The sequence below is a fragment of the Ranitomeya variabilis genome, chromosome 3 (genome assembly GCF_051348905.1).
Source record: "Ranitomeya variabilis isolate aRanVar5 chromosome 3, aRanVar5.hap1, whole genome shotgun sequence".
Lineage (NCBI taxonomy): Eukaryota > Metazoa > Chordata > Amphibia > Anura > Dendrobatidae > Ranitomeya > Ranitomeya variabilis.
In genome coordinates, this window is record NC_135234.1 from 36,665,468 (window position 1) to 36,687,655 (window position 22,188).

The 22,188-nt window shown below is 41.2% G+C and overlaps 1 protein-coding gene across 3 annotated transcripts in view; it reads right to left on the reverse strand.

The window, feature by feature from the left end:
• Positions 1 to 22,188, reverse strand: part of TIAM1 (TIAM Rac1 associated GEF 1) — a 263,811-nt gene that overhangs the window by 166,341 nt on the left and 75,282 nt on the right. For all 3 annotated transcript variants that reach the window (XM_077293967.1, XM_077293963.1, XM_077293964.1), the window contains one exon: positions 14,059 to 14,096. The gene's annotated coding sequence lies outside the window, so the exon portion shown is untranslated. The remainder of the gene's footprint in view (positions 1 to 14,058; positions 14,097 to 22,188) is intronic.

Below are 22,188 nucleotides of genomic sequence, written 5' to 3' on the forward strand. Positions count from 1 at the left end.
ACCAGTCTTCTATATAGAATAATGCACCACAGTCCTCTGTATAGAATAATGCACTCCATAGTCCTCTATATAGAATAATACACACCATAGTCTTGTGTATAGTATAATGCACCCCATAGTCCTCTATATAGAATGCACCATAGTCCTCTGAATAGTATAATGCACCCCATAGTCCTCTGAATAGTATAATGCACCCCATAGTCCTCTGTATAGAATAATGCACAACACAGTCCTCTATATAGAATGCACCGCATAGTCCTCTGTATAGAATAATGCGCAACACAGTCCTCTGTATAGAATAATGCACCACATAGTCATCTGTATAGTATAATGCACCCCTTAGTCCTCTGAATAGTATAATGGACCCCATAGTCGTCTGTATAGAATGCACCCCATAGTCCACACAACATAATGCACCCCATAATCCACACAATATAATGCACCCCATAATCTACACAACATAATGCACTTCATGGTCCTCTGTACAGTATAATGCACCCCATGGTCCATACAGCACACTGCACCCCATGTCCTCTGTATAGTATCAGGCACCCCATAGTCCTCAGTATAGTATCGAGCACCCCATGTCCTCTGTATAGTATAATGCACCCCATAGTCCACACAGCATAATGCACCCCATAGTCCACACAACATAATGCACCCCATAATCGACAACATAATGCACTTAATGGTCCTCTGTATAGTATAATGCACCCCATGGTCCATACAGCATACTGCACCTCATGGTCCTCTGTATAGTATAATGCACCCCTTAGTCAATACAGTATAATCACCCCATAGTCCTCCATATGGTATTCTTAAAACCACAATGTTTCCCCCAAAAAATGCAATACTCACCTCTTTGCCTTGTTCCCAAACTGCTTTGGCCTCTACAACGAGCACCATGTAGTGACGTCAAACACCAAGGAGCAATGATGGGCAGGGAGCGTCAGCTGACACTTCCTCCATTGTTGATTTCAACTGTAGCGCCATCTAGGCTGCAGACACAGTTGAAGTTGTGATGACAAGTAGGAGGCCTGCACCTGCGCTGGCTCCGGTCCCGCCTGGCTCACGGGCCCTATTGTAGCAATGCAGGGAGATGGTGTCTGCCTTCTCTGCCACAAAATTTAACTGTATCAGAGTGCTGCTTACGCCAATACAGTGAAAAGTAGCGTAGCTCTGGGTGGGCCCATCAGAGCGCAGGTACCGGGACGGCCGCACCCTCTGCCCCCCCAGTAGCTACGCTGCCAGCCAGGTGCCTCCCTAACAAACGGCATTATGGGTTATAAATCATCTAGTAATAGATAGTGTGTCTGGTGGAGAGAGGTTGGACTTAATGGGTGTGAAAGAAAAAAAAAAAATATATATATATATATATATATATATATATATATATATATACACATATATATATATATACATACATATATATACACACACACACACACATACAGTGGGGCAAAAAAGTATTTAGTCAGTCAGCAATAGTGCAAGTTCCACCACTTCAAAAGATGAGAGGCGTCTGTAATTTACATCATAGGTAGACCTCAACTATGGGAGACAAACTGAGAAAAAAAAAAGCCAGACAATCACATTGTCTCTTTTTTTATCATTTTATTTGCATTTTATGGTGAAAAATAAGTATTTGGTCAGAAACAAAATTTCATCTCAATACTTTGTAATATATCCTTTGTTGGCAATGACAGAGGTCAAACGTTTTCTGTAAGTCTTCACAAGGTTGCCACACACTGTTGTTGGTATGTTGGCCCATTCCTCCATGCAGATCTCCTCTAGAGCAGTGATGTTTTTGGCTTTTCGCTTGGCAACACGGACTTTCAACTCCCTCCAAAGGTTTTCTATAGGGTTGAGATCTGGAGACTGGCTAGGCCACTCCAGGACCTTGAAATGCTTCTTACGAAGCCACTCCTTCGTTGCCCTGGTGGTGTGCTTTGGATCATTGTCATGTTGAAAGACCCAGCCACGTTTCATCTTCAATGCCCTTGCTGATGGAAGGAGGTTTGCACTCAAAATCTCACGATACATGGCCCCATTCATTCTTTCATGTACCTGGATCAGTCGTCCTGGCCCCTTTGCAGAGAAACAGCTCCAAAGCATGATGTTTCCACCACCATGCTTTACAGTAGGTATGGTGTTTGATGGATGCAACTCAGTATTCTTTTTCCTCCAAACACGACAAGTTGTGTTTCTACCAAACAGTTCCAGTTTGGTTTCATCAGACCATAGGACATTCTCCCAAAACTCCTCTGGATCATCCAAATGCTCTCTAGCAAACTTCAGACGGGCCCGGACATGTACTGGCTTAAGCAGTGGGACACGTCTGGCACTGTAGGATCTGAGTCCATGGTGGCGTAGTGTTACTTATGGTAGGCCTTGTTACATTGGTCCCAGCTCTCTGCAGTTCATTCACTAGGTCCCCCCGCGTGGTTCTGGGATTTTTGCTCACCGTTGTTGTGATCATTCTGACCCCACGGGGTGGGATTTTGCGTGGAGCCCCAGATCGAGGGAGATTATCAGTGGTCTTGTAGGTCTTCCATTTTCTAATTATTGCTCCCACTGTTGATTTCTTCACTCCAAGCTGGTTGGCTATTGCAGATTCAGTCTTCCCAGCCTGATGCAGGGCTACAATTTTGTTTCTGGTGTCCTTTGCCAGCTCTTTGGTCTTCACCATAGTGGAGTTTGGAGTCAGACTGTTTGAGGGTGTGCACAGGTGTCTTTTTATACTGATAAGTTTAAACAGGTGCCATTACTACAGGTAATGAGTGGAGGAAAGAGGAGACTCTTAAAGAAGAAGTTACAGGTCTGTGAGAGCCAGAAATCTTGATTGTTTGTTTCTGACCAAATACTCATTTTCCACCATAAAATGCAAATAAAATGATAAAAAAAAACAGACAATGTGATTGTCTGGATTTTTTTTTTCTCAGTTTGTCTCCCATAGTTGAGGTCTACCTATGATGTAAATTACAGACGCCTCTCATCTTTTGAAGTGGTGGAACTTGCACTATTGCTGACTGACTAAATACTTTTTTGCCCCACTGTATATATAACAGCACAAGCTCACCAATGGGTGCCAAGCCTCCTGGGCAGGACGGTCCACTCATCCACCCAAATACCATACCAAGCGAAAAAAGGAAGGCAGCACTCCAATTCTTGGAAAAGTGAAAAAGTTGTGACGTTTATTTCAGACCCACATCTCTATTCGACATTTCGGCTCACACTGAGCCTTTCTCAAGGCTATATATATCTATATATCTATCTCAACTTTAAAGGCATTGAGAGGTTTATTATTACCAGCCCCAGGAAATGACTGGAGTAGGAAATACTGCAGGAAGGCTGGAGTCAGAGGAAAACCATTCCAAACTAGAGAATAATAGGATCAACGAAGCGTACAGGTGAAGATCTGACCCCTGTAATAAGTAGGTGCAGAAAGCGAGAGAGCAATGTTAACGATAATGAGCAGAGAGCGAGAAAAAGAAAAAATATACCGTAAATGAAGAAAAAAAAAAAAAGTGGAAAAAACCTAATAAATCATTGATGAGTGCTGTGTAATGTATCAGAGCCTACGGGAGGGAGACACATGGACGCTCTTCACGCCTCCTGGTGACTCCTACACTTCCCATCCTGCAGGTGGAAAAAATTCAGCATGTACAGACTCGTTCTATAACAATACCCGGGCCGAGGCGAAGCCAACAGCTCGCCAATAAGTATGGCCGCATCAGTGTCTGCAATGCTGGAGTCACCATCTGCTAATCAGAAAAACTTACTATAAAAGATAGAGCTAAAACTAATGCAGATTTATGGCCATAATACAGACCCGAAAATGTGACCCCCATTAAAGCGTTGGTTACATAGTGGCAGAAAGAAACCCTGAAGGGGCAGTGGGCAAAAATCCTACTGAGTATTTGGTGACAGGTCCGATACGATTTTCCCACTACACACCACAATGTCAGTTGTGTTTGAAGTCTGGCAGAGAATCGGCCTTTTTTTATTTGTTATTTTGTAACCATACCACATACATTTTTGATTGCGTGATTTGTCTGAGACTTTATTTGCCCGGTAGGCGAAGCGTTAATGATTTGTATAGATGAGGTTCTTCTATTTTCCTATTTTGGCCAAGTTTCTACAAACCAGGCCGCCGGGAGGAAAATTATTAAAACAAAACTAATTAAAAAAAAAATAAATAAAATAAAGTAAGGAACATCTAATATCAATTTTCAAACACATTAAGAGATTTTCTTGCATTTAGATACAATTTTAATCCTGGGCGTCACTAACAGGGCAACAACCGTCCTAATGCCAAAATTTGGAGATCTGCATAGTTCAGGTTTAGTTACAAGAAAAGTTGTTATGTTTGTGGTATCGCAAGGAAAAAAAACCAAAATTACTGTCATTTCAAATATTATGGCAAAGAAACCAACAACAAGTAAATGAGCCAGGATAACAGAAGAGCCATGTACAGGATGTGGAGCCCCTTGGTGTTTTTTTTTTTTTTCTTTCTTTACAAAAAAACAAACAAACAAAACTAGTACTGCAGTAGTAACGGCTCAGTAAAGAGAATGTCATCAGATAATCTGGTCTAAATCAGGGATGTCTTGGTTTTTTTTGTCTTTTTTTACAAATAAAAACACCTTGCAATTTTCACACTGGACACTAGGTCCAATACTAGACTCCTACTTAGAACATTAGTCGTAATAAAAGGACTCCAAACCTAATGAGCTTAATGAAGAAGCTCTCATCAGGGCAAAAATTATTGTACAGGAGGAGGTGAGCTGTGACATCACCAATTGTGAATGGTGGATCCTGTGTTATCTACTCTATATAGAGGTGTTATCAGTCATTGTACAGGAGGAGGAGGTGAGCTGTGACATCACCTATTGTGAACGGTGGATCCTGTGTTATCTACTGTATATAGAGGTGTTATCAGTCATTGTACAGGAGGAGGAGGTGAGCTGTGACATCACCTATTGTATTCTCCTTTAAGGGGTCACGTTTGAGTTTATGGTTCAATTTATTAGCACCATCACAAGAGACACCTACTACATAAATAAGCAAGTCAAGCAGGACAACGGACATTGTACTAGTATTATAAAACAAGTGTTAAAAGAAAAAAATTTAAAAGGGGGGGGGGAGACCGGGTGGAAGGTGAGGAGGCGTTGGTCCATACTTACAGTCTTGAATTGGTTTGCCAAGATATGGAAATTGCCTCTTCAGAGAGAAAAGGACTTGAACTCTATGGCACCACCTGTTGGAAGTGGCGATCCTACAAGTCACTATTGACCCTTTAACGAGCCTTGCAATATGACCGGATAAAAGCCAAATCAGAATCTCAATTTGCCAACACTGTTTCGGGGTGTTGCCCCTCGTCAGTGCAATGTATGAGATCAATCAGTTCTCATACTTTGCATTGATGAGGAACAACAATACCCCGAAACACCATGTCGCTGAAGACAACCAAAACATTTTTGGAAAAAGGTTTCTACTGTGCGACATCATAAGGTTTCCTCTGATAGAGCCCAAATGTCCAAAAGCCCACTCAGGGGGCATGGAAGAGGTTATATATATTCTTTGGTGGGTGAGGGGGTTTATGAGGTCACGTTGCTCTTGCCTTGCTATGTGACCGGCCATCTCACTATGATAAGGCACCCACTATGGTGATGGATCAGTCCGGGTTTTATCACCTGTGGATACACTAGAGTGCATCATCCATCCGTTCCGCGCTCGATAGCTGCATCCTCCGATCCCGCGGTCACCTAGCAACTGGTAGATTGTTCTGCGTTTTATGCACCAAAAATAACTACGGAACAAAATGTGCTGTTTTGTGTGTTTGTTCGTTGTCTGGATATTCGAGGATTTCAGCAGGCAGAATTAACTTGTTATGTACTAGCGATCAACAGAGGAACACTGCGGAGTGCCACTTGACATGGGTCATACCGTGAGGATAGGGGGTCCTTCACATGAGTGGGCACGCTAAACTGCAGCGTCGGCTACAGAGGGTAGGAGGGAGATGCCCAATTACTGAAAAGAGGGTCTTCCTCAAGCACTGGTGTCACAAAGCAGAGCGAGGGGCCGCCTTTCTTTATATCCGTGCATCTGTTTGAGCCACCAAGATGCCAAAATCCATTGTCCTGCTCGTTGAACCATATAGGAACATGGCCTTATTATGGATTCCTCCAGGGTTTTTTTGGATCAAGGAGCATAAATTAAGATAAAACTGGTCTTGAAAAGCTAAAAACTATCAGGAACCTAAATATTAAAGACTATCCGTACCTTAAGTATAGTAACTTTTCGGAATTAGCTGTTTGGCGTGTCCAAGAGGAATGACACCACTCCTGGTTATTATAGGACTCCTGCATGCTCACCAGTTTTCTCCTGTGTAGCCTCTCAATTAGGGTAGGTGCACACGGTCAGTAATCGCTCTGTACTTGTACAGCGTCCACACGTTACAGCATAGTGAATGGGATTTCAAGGAATGTGCCTGCAGATCACCCGCAGATATGGTCATGTGGTGTCTCTCCAAACCGCAACATGTCAATTTCACCCATACAGTGTATTGTGCGCGGTGAGTCCGCACAGTCCAGTGACACATGCGGATTCATCTGCATTCAATAGACGGCAGCGCTTTGGACGCAGCGTCCAAAGCGCTGCCAGTACCAGATAGTGGGCACATACCCTTAAGCTGAGATCATAGCTGCCAGAGTACTTCACTCCATTTTTAAGAGAAAAGCAGCAGCATGGAGGAGAATATACAACAGCAATTAGGGGGTTACAAGTCAAGCACTGGGTTGAGGGGTCAGACTTACTAGAAAGCTCAGCACGATCTTTCTGTGTCTCCCTGTACCTGTCTTCTCACTCCTTCTCTCCTCCATAGAGTAAACAGATATACAGAAGAGACACAGAAATAAGATCCAGTTCGTCTACTGTGTCGTTATGGGTATGGTCTGTAACCTATTCACAGATTAATATGCAGGGATAGGGAGGTGGTGAGCTGTAAAATGACCAATACTGAATCCCGAGGCACCTCCTGCATATAGAGGTGTTATCAATAATTGTACAGGAGAAGGTGAGCTGAGATATCACCTATTGTGAATGGTGGATCCTGTGTTATCTTCTGTATATAGAGGTGTTATCAGTCATTGTACAGGAGGAGGAGGTGAGCTGAGATATCACCTATTGTGAATGGTGGATCCTGTGTTATCTTCTGTATATAGAGGTGTTCTCAGTCATTGTACAGGAGGAGGAGGGGAGCTGTGACATCTATTGTGAATGATGGATCCTGTGTTATCTACTGTATATAGAGGTGTTATCAGTCATTGTACAGGAGGAGGAGGGTGAGCTGTGACATCACCTAGTAGGAATGGTTACGGTGCTACCTGTACCTAAATAATACCTTTCATTATCATCCTGTCTGTGAAGATAATTAGATGACTCCTTAGAAGTTATCTCTACAGAATAAGTAGTATCAGCCGATTATGGGGCACGGAGGCCAAAGTAAAACACTATGAATTCAAGACTAAAAGACAATTACCTCGAAAATATGAAAAGTCATCCTAAAAAGTGTTCTTAAAATAGGTTAAAGAAAGAAAAAAAAAAAGAAAGCATTTACCATGTTCACTTTTTTTTTTTTTTAGATCCATTATGTGAACTTTTGCTAGAACGTTCATATAAAAGTGGAACTTTACCTTGAGGTGCTGACATGTGAACTCCGGGTATAATGGCCTCATTACAGCACTCTTTCCCGTGCGGTGTGAAGGTCTATGTATTTCTATAGATTTAGTGCACGCTACAGGAAAAACACCATGGTATTTACATAATCCATACATCCCGCAAGGATGGAACAGAAGCATCAGATGTCAGCGTTCCATAACTACAGCACCCGGCGCTCCGGATTCATCTCGGCACAATGCTATAGCGGGGGGGTCTATACGACAAAAAACACCACGGCCCCCAGAGCTGAGCGGCAATTGTATCATATTACATAAGAGTAGAATCATTGCAAACATTGAAAATACTATAAAAATAAAAAACACCAAAAATATAAAGTAACAAGCTGATCTATTATAGAAGAGAGAAAAAAAAAAAAATAGGTAAACATTATAAACTACTAAACACTAGAAGACAATGATCCAGCCGGGAGAAAGCGGCAGTGAGTGGGCCGATCTACTGCGCAGAGAACGTGTAAAGAATTCACAATCTCATGTGTCATGGAGACGCAAGTATTATTCTAACAATTCTACAGCATTAGGCATTGTATTCCGGTGAAATTTAACTCTTTCGAATAACAAAAAAAAAAAAAAAAAAAACCGCAAGAACAGACACCTGCTTCTAGGGAAAGATTGGCAACTACTAATGATTGCTTTGGCCCAACATTTTTTGGTTCCGTGTTACACAATGGGGGACCTTATGGACACGTTCTATGTATGCACTGGAAATTCTCCAACAGAGTCCGACTAGGACTGCAGGACCTGACTACAAAAGTCTGGTTGCAGTCTGTTACCATGGAGACACATTGGTCTGCACAGGACGTTGTAGAAATAAAACAATAGATTTTTTAATAATTCATTTGCACTTAAAAACCGTTACAAAAGGTAAATCCAAAACATATTTAGCACCACAATGACATTCCGGTAGGATATATGAGGTCTCAGTCACAGTGGCAAAGTTACAGGATTACTTCAGATTGGTAATGGCTTTGTAGAGATAACCCCCTGATTGTTTGGGTTCACCTGGTGAGATGGATCCACCAAGCTAATGGTCAAGTTTGAACACATGGAAGGAGGGACAATGGCAAAGAGGGAAGGACCTGGACAAAGGACTGTGCTGAATGACAAGCAACCTGAGCAGGACGCAGCAGCAGCCACAGAGCCAGGAGTGTAGAGGGCAGATAAAGGGTTAAACGGAAGGTCTGAACCAGGATTTAGATGCTAGTTGAAGAAACCACAAGGTGTTAGCAAAGATGATTCAGGTGTAATGTGAACAGTCTTTAATCGTTCATAATCTTTACAACAGAAAGGGAAACAATTGACGCGATTTGTAGAAAGCAGAGGAATTTGCAAAGATTATTGCAGCTGAAGGAACAGTGATTAAAATACTCAGAAGCCAAATGTCTAAGTCAACCTTAAAAGGGAATCGGTCAGTAGCATAAACACTCTTAAGCCGTCTATATGGACATGTAGCTCATAGGAAACTGAAAAACAAAAACAAACAAAAAAACACAAACAATATCTTCATGTCTGCGATCTGATGTTTTATTCCAGAGAAATCCAAGTGATTCTTAATATGTAAACGAGCTCTTAAGATCTATGGGCCAGACAGATCTATCCAAGACTCTGCCTCCAGAGATTATTGTAAATGACAGGGGAAGTTACCAGTGTGAGACATGTAAAGACCGACCTGTCTGCTCTCCTGATCTACATGTCTCACACTGGTAAACTTCCCCTTTCATACTAAATAAGTTCTGGAGGTAAATTCTCAGAGAGATTAATGTCCAGCCCATAGATCTTAACAGCTCATCTACATAATAACCCCTTCACCACCTTGGAATTTTCTCTTTTTGCATTTTTGTTTTTTACTCCCCTTCTTCCCAGAGACATAAAACTTTATTTTGTGTGTCAATATTGCCGTGTGGGAGCTTGTTTTATGCGGGACGAGTTGTATGGTGTCGTTCAAAAGTACAAAGCACTAGAAAAAAAAAAAAAGCAAAAACTTTAAAGTGTGGTGAAACCGCAAAAAAAAAAAAAAAGTTTTGATAATTTTAGTGAGATACACCACGCAACTTGTGAAACCTGATGCGGAGAGCGGCAAAGAGCAGCAGCCATAGAGGAAAGGAGAGGAGACGGAGGAGCCCTGGAGTCAAGACAGGTGCATAATACCAACATTACCAGTCACTATTAATGGAGCACAAGAACATAAATACTTTACAATCATTTCCTAATATTTACAGTAAAAAGTATTACGTTACATCAAGAATCATTTCTATTGTGATCTTTGCAGTAATCCTTTGTAATTAGTTTGTCAGTTTCACTATGAAATTTCATTGCCTCATTTGATGACTGTGTATAAAAGCTGCATTAATCACAAACACATCGGAGAAGCACTCCAGCTTTTTACCTCCGTATGTATGCTTTGTGTCTTCCTATTTCCTGTCTGCCTCATTGACTCTTCTGTCCCTTCTGCAATAGGGTAGAACATCAGACTACATTTCCCTAGCTTTGGGTTTGCAATTATGTGAACTAGCATGCTACACTTGCTTTAAGTCCTACCTAACAGCAGTAGTGATAGATCTGCAACAAAGAACTGCTGTCCTCCAACGTTGCCTAGTCTCTGTATATCCTATGCACTGCAGTCTCATATTGCTGGGTCTCCATGTATCCTATATGATGCAGCTACAGTTTGTATTCCCTGCTTGTGATAGACTTCTGCCCGTCAGCTGTTACAAGCAGAAGGCAGGGCAGAGCTCAATTTTATACAATATAATGAAAATTCAGCACACAGCACTCGGACAGTAAAGATAGGTAGTATGTGTCAACGTAGCTGCATAGCTCTATAAAAAATAACTGCATGGACTTAACTATTACTGCATGTAGTAAAGGAGGGAGACACAAATAGAAACAAGAGTGGAACTGGGCAAGGAGGGGAGGTGTCCTTTCAGTTGCCAAGATGAATCTGTTGGTGATGTAACACTTTAGATCACAGAAAGTCAGAAACCTTCCCCCTGCCTTTAAAGAGTATGCACAGAACTGGTGGTCAGATATAACCACTATTATTTCTACAAAAAAAGTACTGCGATAAGTTTTAAAATTTTGGATGGACAGGGAATTAAATTTAAGGAGTATATCATTGTTTCGTAATCGCTCATTTTCTGTCCATTCTAAGCGACCAGAACATTTCCAGTGTGATGTCAGAGCCATGTTGTGTTCTTTAACAGCCAGATATCTCTGCTGCTCCCCTCCATACGGTTTAACTGAAACACTGAGTAAGAAGCTGCAGCCGCATCTCCCTCCTCCCACCCTCCAATGGATGAGCTTATTTTGTGATTTAGGAGGTTTTTCGACATGTAGGCAGAAAAGGGAACTATAGGCAAGTGGAGGGAGGATGAGGCTGTCATTCCCCTGCCCATATAGAAATAGGATAAAAGACATCTACAAGTACTACTACTCTACCATTGAATAATTTTAAATAGACATTTTAAAGGGAACCTGTCAGCATGAAAATGCAGTATAATCTGCAAGCGTCATGATCTAGAGCAGATGGAGCTGAGCAGTTCAATACATAGTTTTATGAGAAAAAATTCAATATAACCTGTGTTATGATCATTTATACCTCTGCTCTTTCTGGGGTTTTGGTCCAGTGGGTGGTGCTATCAGTGATAGAGATAGCTGTCAATCCCTGCTAGGACCGCCCACTGGACCAAAAATCCCAGAAAGCACATAGGATTAAAAGATCATTACACAGGTAAGGCCAGGGTCACACTAGACCGTAATACGGACGAGTGCTATGCGATAAAAAAATCGCATAGCACTCGGCCCAATGTTAATCTATGGTCCAGCTCCCATCATCCGATATTTTCTCCACCGTATTTCGGATCCGAGGGAACTCGCAGCATGCTGCGATTGTCAGCGTATCTCGGCCGAGACTCGCCAATGCAAGTCTATGGGTGCGAGAAAAAATCGGATTACACACGGACCATGCGTGTGCATTGCGAGAAATACGCAGCGGTGTTCTATAGAAAAGCCGGTAATTCAATTGCCGGCTTTGCATTTCTCCTTCACAAACCCGACAGGATATGAGACATGGTTTACATACAGTAAACCATCTCATATCCCCCTTTTTTTTGCATATTCCACACTACTAATGTTAGTAGTGTGTATGTGCAAAATTTCAGCGCTGTAGCTGCTAAAATAAAGGGTTAAATGGCGGTAAAAATTGTCGTGGGCTCCCGTGCAATTTTCTCCGCCAGAGTGGTAAAGCCAGTGACTGAGGGCAGATATTAATAGCCAGGAGAGGGTCCATGGTTATTGGCCCCCCCGTGGCTAAAAACATCTGCCCCCAGCCACCCCAGAAAAGGCACATCTGGAAGATGCGCCTATTCTGGCACTTGGCCACTCTCTTCCCACTCCCTGTAGCGGTGGGATATGGGGTAATGAAGGGTTAATGCCACCTTGCTATTGTAAGGTGACATTAAGCCAGATTAATAATGGAGAGGCGTCAATGACGACACCTATCCATTATTAATCCAATTGTTTGAAAGGGTTAAAAAACACACATTAAAAATTATTTTAATGAAATAAACACACAGGTTGTTTTAGTATTTTATTGTTCTCTCAATCCAGCTGCAGACCCTCGCTTTGCAAAATAATAAACGCACAAGATACATACCTTCTGCTGACCCGTCACGTCCCACGAGGTAATCCATCTGAAGGGGTTAAAATAATTTACAAGCAGGAGCCCTGCAAATGCAGCTGTGCTCGTGCTTGTAATTCCCCGGCGAATGAAGGAAATGTAGGTCATTGACCTACATTTCCTTCAGTCGCGGTGATGCGCCCCTGCTGGATGTCCTCATATGACCTGGAGCGTGGGAAAAAGTTCCCAGGCTGCAGTTCATGAGAACATCCAGCAGGGGCGCATCACCGCGACTGAAGGAAATGTAGGTCAATGACCTACATTTCCTTCATTCGCCGGGGAATTACAAGCACGAGCACAGCTGCATTTGCAGGGCTCCTGCTTGTAAATTATTTTAACCCCTTCAGATGGATTACCTCGTGGGACGTGACGGGTCAGCAGAAGGTATGTATCTTGTGCGTTTATTATTTTGCAAAGCGAGGGTCTGCAGCTGGATTGAGAGAACAATAAAATACTAAAACAACCTGTGTGTTTATTTCATTAAAATAATTTTTAATGTGTGTTTTTTAACCCTTTCAAACAATTGGATTAATAATGGATAGGTGTCATCATTGACGCCTCTCCATTATTAATCTGGCTTAATGTCACCTTACAATAGCAAGGTGGCATTAACCCTTCATTACCCCATATCCCACCGCTACACGGGAATGGGAAGAGAGTGGCCAAGTGCCAGAATAGGCGCATCTTCCAGATGTGCCTTTTCTGGGGTGGCTGGGGGCAGATGTTTTTAGCCACGGGGGGGGGGGGGGGGGGCAATAACCATGGACCCTCTCCTGGCTATTAATATCTGCCCTCAGTCACTGGCTTTACCACTCTGGCGGAGAAAATTGCGCGGGAGCCCACGCCAATTTTTTCCGCCATTTAACCCTTTATTTTAGCAGCTACAGCACTGAAATTTTGCACATACACACTAATAACATTAGTAGTGTGGAATATGCAAAAAAAAAGGGGATATGAGATGGTTTACTGTATGTAAACCATGTCTCATATCCTGTCGGGTTTGTGCAGGAGAAATGAAAAGCCGGCAATTGAATTACCGGCTTTTCACAGATATCGTGCTGAATGAAATATAAATACAGAAAATATATATATATATATATATATATATATATATATATATATATATATATATATATATATATATCTATATATCTCAATGACATATCTATATATATCTATATATACACATACACACACTGTATATATTTTTTACCGAACATTTGAGCACATAAATCCATTAGATGTCGGTTTTGCAAGCCTGCGAGAAAATCTCGGCATACGGATGCCATACGGATGTCACACGGATCATTTGATGCGAGGAAATCGCATCCTCGCACTGCACACGGATCACTGTTTTTGAAACATTTGTGCGATTCTCGGCCGTGAAAAACGGACCTTTTTTTATACGTTAAGTGTGTCCCCGGCCTAATACTTAGACTTTTCTCACAAAACTATATATCAAACTGCTCAGTTCCCCCTGCTCTAAAACATGCTAGCTGCAGATTAGAGGGCATTTTCATAGTGACAGGTTCCCTTTTAAAAACACTGTAAGCAGAGAATCACATCACCCTATTAACCTTTCTATGTTATACTGAGATAAGGAATATACATATAAATTATTTAGGTTTCCTTTATACTTACAAGTCCATGGATTGCAGGCACAGTGCAGCATATAAGATCTGTAAAAAACAAGAGACTAAATTAACATATCAGAGTTTTTAAAACCTAAGATAAAAAAAAGCAAAGCAGAAAAAAAAAAAAGTCCAAAATGTGTTAAAAATGGGTCTTTGGGTGACCCAAATTTCTTTATACCTTTTTTTCATAAATTACTTTACCAAATTAATATACAAGAAGGTTTGAGAAAATAGCTGGTTTGGTTTCCAGAAACCGTGCCACACTTGTCCGAGGTCTATGTACCGTATTTGAGGGTACAGCTGTTTACGATAATAACTTGAGACAACTGAGGTGTTAGATTACCTTGACTCCAAGAGGTAAGGTCTCCTTTTGTAGACCCTGACATACCAGTGTAAGGAGACTTAAGAGGCCATGCAATGCTTCTCTGGGAAATTAAACATGCAAATTGCCTGTTCAGTGAGGCAGAGGACTACACCTCTACTGCCATCTATAACCAAATGCATCCGGATCCAACATTGGCTCTAAAATTACAGCCACTTGGAGAACATGCCCAAACTTAAGACTTCAAAAATAAAAAAAATTCAGAAAGAATGAGTGGCTTTTGGATCTTGCACCACGATCTTACTGAACCATAAATCTCGCTGGTGACAACACTCACAGGATGTTTTTTTCCTGACCAAGACAAAATGGGAAAATGCTTTCACAGCTGTTGCGATCCAGGTTACAAGATTACGACATTAAAAATGAATGGTGCTGGGAAACAGGAAAGAGACTTAACAAGTCAGAGCAAGCGGCAGGCGCAACATGAAAAGAGGCTCCCAGGGGAACGACAGAAGGGACCTATGAACGTGATGCCATCAGTCCGCCGCTGCAATGGAAGAGGTGGGACTGGATTAAATGTCCGCCCGCTACAAAACACAGCTGCACCTTCATCCGCATTTAGCTCTGAATTCGGATTTATTGCTACTCGAAGACCAGAAACCTTTATTTAAAAAAAAAAAAAAAAAAAAAGCCTTGTCCTTGTTCGATGCTTCCTTTTCAATATTAAGTCTGGCTTTACACTTGTGATAGTCACAGACCAAGTATGGAGCGTGATGTCTAGACTGCTCGCACGTCTCCTGACCAATACTTATCAGTCTCATGCGCCTGCCCGCGTCTGACCCACCCATTGTGGTCTGTGAAATGTCGAAAGTGTGAAATCAGCCTAAGGACAAGTTCACAACCAGAGGTTTTTTTTTCCACTGCAGAAAGCTTCGTTTCACAGAACCAGCAAAAGCTATGAGATTTCTGAAGTCTCACGCACATGATTGTTGGGGGAGAGGGGGGGGAATTAGAATTGACATGCTGCAGATTTCAATCGTTTGTTAAAAAAAAAATAAACAAACGATTGAAATCTGCAGCATGTTTTTTTTTTTTGTTTTGTTTTTTTTTTTTAAACACATCTAGAAAGCAATGGGAATAGGGAGAAAACGTTGCAAAAAAAAAAAGCATTTTTTCCCACCTTTTTGTGAATAAAACTAACTTTATTAAACATGTACTGTTGACAAAAGCAGACATATAAGACGCAATTAAAAAAAAAAAAAAAGGCACTGGCAGCAAAACCTGCATTTTGAACACATCAAAAAAAAAAAAAAAAAGTGCAAAACCGTTAGGTTAAATCTGCTGTGGATGAAAAGTCAGATGTATATCTGCAAGGAAATCCACCATTAAAATTTATGCCAGATGGTGCAGGTTTTAGTGTGGATTTTCCTGTCAATTTTCCACAACAGATTTCACCAGTTGAAGTGAAAAAGAAAATATTCAGTATGCTTCCCCCTTCTGCGTCTTGTGTCACGACATACCCGGAGTACCCCGCCGGTGTCTGTACTTAAGCCCCAGCCATGACATGACAAGTCAGTAGAGGCCACTATGCCAGGAGACCAGGGACACCTCACTATAGTGGCAGACTGGGAAGATGTGCAGAATTTTTTACATTATTTTTTTTTTTTTTATGTTAAACCGCAATCTCTGCCAATCTAGACTGATTGACAAGGTCCCTCTTCCCTGCAGTGGAACTCATGCTGATCAGTGCAAACTGCAGCTGTCAGACAGGGTGGTGAGGGCTGAATACACTTGCACTCACTAGCCACCTCCTGTTGGACGCTGGACTTTAAAGGGAAAGAGGAAAAAAAAAAAAAAACACCACATCTCATCACATTGGCTGTAAATATACCAGCATCATCAGGTCCAATATATATCTACTACATAATCGTCTAATTCTGTCTGTTTGTCTGTAACGGAAATCCCGCATTGCTGATTGGTCTCGCCAGCTGCCCGCGACCAATCAGTGACAGACGCAGTCCGGCCGCGAATTGGCCTCGGATTTGAACTAAGCTTCGCTGATTTGTGGCCGGCCGGGCGCGACCAATCCGTGATATTGGCGTGGGATTTAAACATTGCTTCACTGATAATGTATATATTTTCCCCAGAAAATCCTGTGTATTCATTGTATTATTCTTAAATTGTCATAAATAAACTACATACATAATCTAGAATACCTGATGCATTAGAATCGGGCCACTATTGATTGATTGTATGTATGTATGTATGTATGTATGTATGTATGTATGTATGTATGTATGTATGTATGTATGTATGTATGTATGTATGTATGTATGTATGTATGTATGTATGTATGTATGTATATACACACACGGCTTTAGATAGCGGTATTTACTACAGCGCTTCTTCGGAAAGCAACAAGTGTTCATCATCAGGAGCCTCGATGGACCGGGTTTCCATGGACATACAGCCTGACATGGGCCCGAGATCCCAGTGCTCAATGCCAAGTGTGGGCTGCAGTGATGTAAAGCATATGACCAATGGACTGTGGAGGAGTAGAAATGCATTCTCCTGAGTGATGACTCATGCGTCATCATCTGGCAGGCAACAGTGCAGCTGTAACGCTTGTCGGAGGATCAATAATGGCCAACAAACCAGAAGATCAATCCCCACCCAGACTTTGGAAATTATATTTTATTTATATAAATTAAAATATATATATATATATATATATATATATATATATATATATATATATATATATATATATATATATATATCTTTGCTTAAAGTGTCCTGAAATAAACGCTTGATCTTATTTCAAAAATGTGCTTATTAGACAATTTCAAGATTAATTGAATTTTTAGGAGTAAAACACTCTACAAGTGCTGGTCCACTCTCTGTCCTATGTGCACATCAAGGAGACATTACAGGAGGGGAGGCCGGTGCCACCTCCCTCCGCTCCCAACTCCTGACTGTTAAGCCTTGTACAGGCAGAATAAAGAGGCGGGGTTTCAGCTCAGATCAGGCACGTTATTGGACAACGGCAGCTGTAATGAAAGCAGCAAAGCGAGAGGAAATAAGGTTCCAGCACCTGTAGTGCTGTCAGAATGCTGTTAGGAGAAAATCTGAACATAAAATCACGCCAGTTCCTGGACATACAATGGTAGGCACACCAAAAAGGAGCTATATCTTGCAGTGGAAAATGAGGCCAGCAAAACCATTTTCTTCTACAGGTTATATTGAAACAAATGCACAGATGAAAATCAAACCTATTACAATGAATGAATACCCTAGATTTTGCCGGTTGGGCCCTTTTTGATTCAGTTCATGTAAAGCTGACCTGTGACTACAGCTTAGATATAGCGCCTACAGGGAGTCTGTGGTGGTCTGAACTCCGCCTCCTGTCTAATCATTGGCTCAGCTCTGCCTCTTCCGATTGGCTGCCGTGTGAAAACACAAGCCCATCACAGACTCAATGGAAGGAGGAGCACGGAAAGCTGTGCGTTGTATTTTTTTTTTTAACAAATTAGCAATAACCAATGAAATAATAAACTAATACTAATAATCCTAATCAAAAAAAAAAAAACTAAAAACTAAAAATACTAAGTTATTATAGTAGAAAAATTAAAATAAGTTATTCTAATAATCATACTAATCCTAATACTTAGATAATTAGTATTATAATCATACTATCTAAAATTATTAAGATAGAGTAATCATACTGAAATACTAATTACTAATACTAATCGTAACTTTAATTACCGTAGATCAGAATAAATAATAAACTAGTATTCTAATTATTATTCTAAGTATCTAAAATTAGGATTAATATATTAAAATCATAATTTGTATTAGTGTAATTATTCTATTAGTATGATCATTCTAATGATAATATAATACTAATCAATTTTAGATTCGAATAATAATAATAATAATATTAAATTTGTTATATTATATTTGTTTAATATAATAAAATAATTTGTTATTACTATTAAAAGAGCAGATTACTTTTTTGTAATTATGCAATTCTTGTGATACAATGCCATACAACCGGGCTTCGGCAAGGTCAAGTATATTTCTCCCTCAAAAAAAAAAAAAAAACCACAACAATAAAATGCATCTTCTCCACCACACAAGCAGCGATGTGTAAGTGCAGAGCTCCTGTGGGCTGTCAGAAGCCATCAGGAGGCCGCAGCAGAGTAGGAAGCTGAATACACAATTACCCTTAATGAGGTTCCTAAAAGTTTTACAACGAGCTATTTTAGGAAAATATCTTCTGGCTCAGTGTTCAAAAAAAGAAGAAATGAGCATCGCGTCCCACAAGCCTACAAACCATTTCAGGAACTGAGAAGACGACGTATGTTTCGGTTCTTTGCCTCCGGCCATCCCTGCAGACATGTTCCTCTTGAACGGGCGGCCTTCGAGCTTTCTGCATTTGGTAATCCCCCCTACATTATCTCCTCTACGCTCCTCGGCTGATGATCAAACATCACAGGTGGTTAATTAATACGAGGGAAGATTCTTGACTTATAGAACATCTTTCGATTGCGAGAAATATTCAAGGTTCTTATGCTAATGAAAATGTGCTGAGGGGGCATAAATCAATCAAAAAAAAAAAAAAAATGAACAGGAGGTTTTAGTGTACAAGTTGGTATATTTTCCACTATACTTGTAAGGAAAGCAAAAGCATAAAGTAAAATCTGGAAGTAGTGATATGGCTGAATAAAACGGTTCTCCTTATAAATATGATGCCTTTGTGCAGAGATCTGATGTGGCAGTCATGAGAAAACAGTACTAGCCACTGCATATCAGGCTGGAAGAATACTCAGGGGCGGGTCAATACTCAGGGGCGGGTCAATACTCAGGGGCGGGTCAATACTCAGGGGCGGGTCAATACTCAGGGGCGGGTCAATACTCAGGGGCGGGTCAATACTCAGGGGCGGGTCAATACTCAGGGGCGGGTCAATACTCAGGGGCGGGTCAATACTCAGGGGCGGGTCAATACACTTTCAGCCTGATTTATGACTTGCATGCTTGTTTTTTAAAGAATGAAACCTCCGGTCACAACAAAGGTAGCATTATTGTGTTGTGCTCTCATGGGGGAGGTGGATTTGCCAAGCCATAAGTCAGGGTGAGCTGCACAGATGGACTCAAGGCGTTGGTCAAGGACCAGTAAAGCTGAATATACCGGACTGGCACTTAGACCTTCAAAGCTGGAAATGATACAAGCAATATAGTGTGGAGACCGCTGCCTGAATCAGCAGAGATGAGGGTGCAAACAGCACCTTGAATCAGCAGAGACAGGTAGCAGGTAAGTTGATTCAGCAGATTTGAGGATGCAGGCAGCACCTCGGAACAGCATAATTGAGTAGGCTGGCAGGTACCTCGTTGCAGCCAAGTTGGATATATCGATAACTGTCAAACATTGTTATGACGCAGGATGCCTTCTGCAGCCAACCTAGAAATTTTTTTTAACTTTTAAAAATCGGGTGCCATCTCTGAGTGACCCGCCAAGCTGATTATTGGCCATTTGCTCTATAAATAGGTTCCCCTGCTGCGTTACATTCAACCCCTTATGAATCACACGCTGCACAAAACACACGTAGGGGACATCTGGATTCCCTGGTTTGTTTGTTTGTTTTAAATAAAAAACAACTGTTTGGTTCCTGGATTGCTTGCTCTTTGCACATTTATATTCATTATTAACACCTACAATAAACTATACAGTGTGCCACAAGTCTACCCCTATACCAATAACAGTCTAGTGTCTGCTCCAACCCCGTTTACCAGTGCACATTTACCTTTTGAATCTTTCTCAATGTTTTTTTTTTTTTTTTTTTAAGTTTGCAATTTCCTATGGATTATTTTTGGTCAAATCCAAGCCCTCTGGAAAGGCAGATCTACATTACGCTTGTGGTGAGGCACCACTAGTGGAGAGCTGGAATACTCCAGAAGAACGGAGCGAGCAGGGAAGACATACAGGCAACTGGTTGTAGCAATGAACACTACTACCTGAATACTCAGGAGGCAGCAGCCACCAGAGCTAGCCATAAAAAAAAAAAAAAAAAAAGTTGCTCCCCGAACAAAAGTTCATTTTATTCACTAGATCTTGGAATGAAAATAAGGTCTACAATAGGAAGGGATTAAAAAAAAAAAAAAAAAAAAAATGTTCCTGTGCTGAGATAATCTTATAAATGTGCCCCTGCTGTGTACTGTGTAATGGCTGTGTCTGACTGTACAGGAACATAGTCTGATCATACCACAGCTCACACCCACAAACCCCGGCCGCCGAGCAGCTCTACTTGTGGTGACCGGGGCTTGGTACTGCACATCCGCATATTATTCAAATCAATAGGGGGCGGATTTGTAGTACCCCGCGGTGGCCACTACATGTAGACGGAGTAGCTCAGCGAGTACTTCCGCCACCACCGACACTAGCCAAACGGCTGGGGGTGCCGGACCCCGGCCAATCAGACATTCATGACCTATCCTAAGGATAGGTCATCAGTGTAGCAGTCAGTAGCAGACAACCTACCGGCATTTAATAGTATGTGCACATGTTAAGTATCTGGTTCAGAAATTTCTGCATCTCTTGGCAGAAAACAAAAACAAAAAAAAAAACTGTTGATGGGTTTTTAACTTGGATTTTTTGCTACAGATTTCATTAGTACGTTTGAAACTGCTCAAAAAAATTGACCTGCCAGAGATCGAAATCTGCAAGTCACAAATAAGCAACGTGTACATGGGACTTCAGGATTCTCATGCACTTTGCTGTTGCTAGGAAATCATTCTGGCTTTGTGACAAATCTGCACTGAAAAAAAAAAAAGCAGCAAAAATGCAACGTGTGCACACAGGCCAAGGGTATGTGCACACGTTGCAATATTGTCACTTTTTTCCTGCGTCGATTTGTCATAAAACCTTAAGGATTTTCTAGTAACAGCAAAGAGAAAGACTCCAGGGGTCTCATGCACACGTTGCTTATTTTTTTTTCCTTGCAGATTTATATCTGTAGCATGTCAATTCTTTCAGAGTTTAAGGGCTTGTGCACACGCTGCGGATTCCATTGCAGAATTTTCCGCAGCGGATTTGATAAATCCGCAGTGCAAAACCGCTGCGGTTTGTACTGCGGATTTATTGCAGTTTCTATTGCGGTTTCCGCTGCGGTTTTACACCTGCAGTTTTCTATTGGAGCAGGTGTAAAACCGCTGCGGATTCTGCACAAAGAATTGACATGCTGCGGAAAATAAACCGCTGCGTTTCCGCGCGGTTTTTTCCACAGCATGTGCACTGCGGATTTCATTTCCCATAGCTTTACATGGTAATGTAAATGCATGGGAAACCGGTGCGGATCTGCAGCTGCGGAAACGCTGCGGATCTGCAGCAAAATCTGCAGCGTGTGCACATACCCTTACCTGGACAGGTTTTAAAAATGCATCCAAATTGCATGGAAAAAATAAAAAAGTCAAAAACATGTACTTCATTCTGCATTTTTCCTGCCAACATCAGATCAGATCAGATTTTTCTGCTGCAAATACTGAACATGTGCACATACTGCAGTACTTTCTTTAAAAGAAAAAAAAAAAAAAGGAATAAAAAAGGAAATCCGGGCATAGAGACACTGGAAAAAGTTTTGGTTTTTTTTTTTTGGTTTTTTTATTTTCACGTTTGTATTGAGAAATCCAATAGATTTGTTTTAAATTCTTTGACAAACTGTATTTGCGCGATATGGACAGTTCCTAAATGCATCTATTTTTGGCTAATAAAAAAAAATTATTATGGTTAGGTTTCATAAAACATCTTGTACCTTTTAG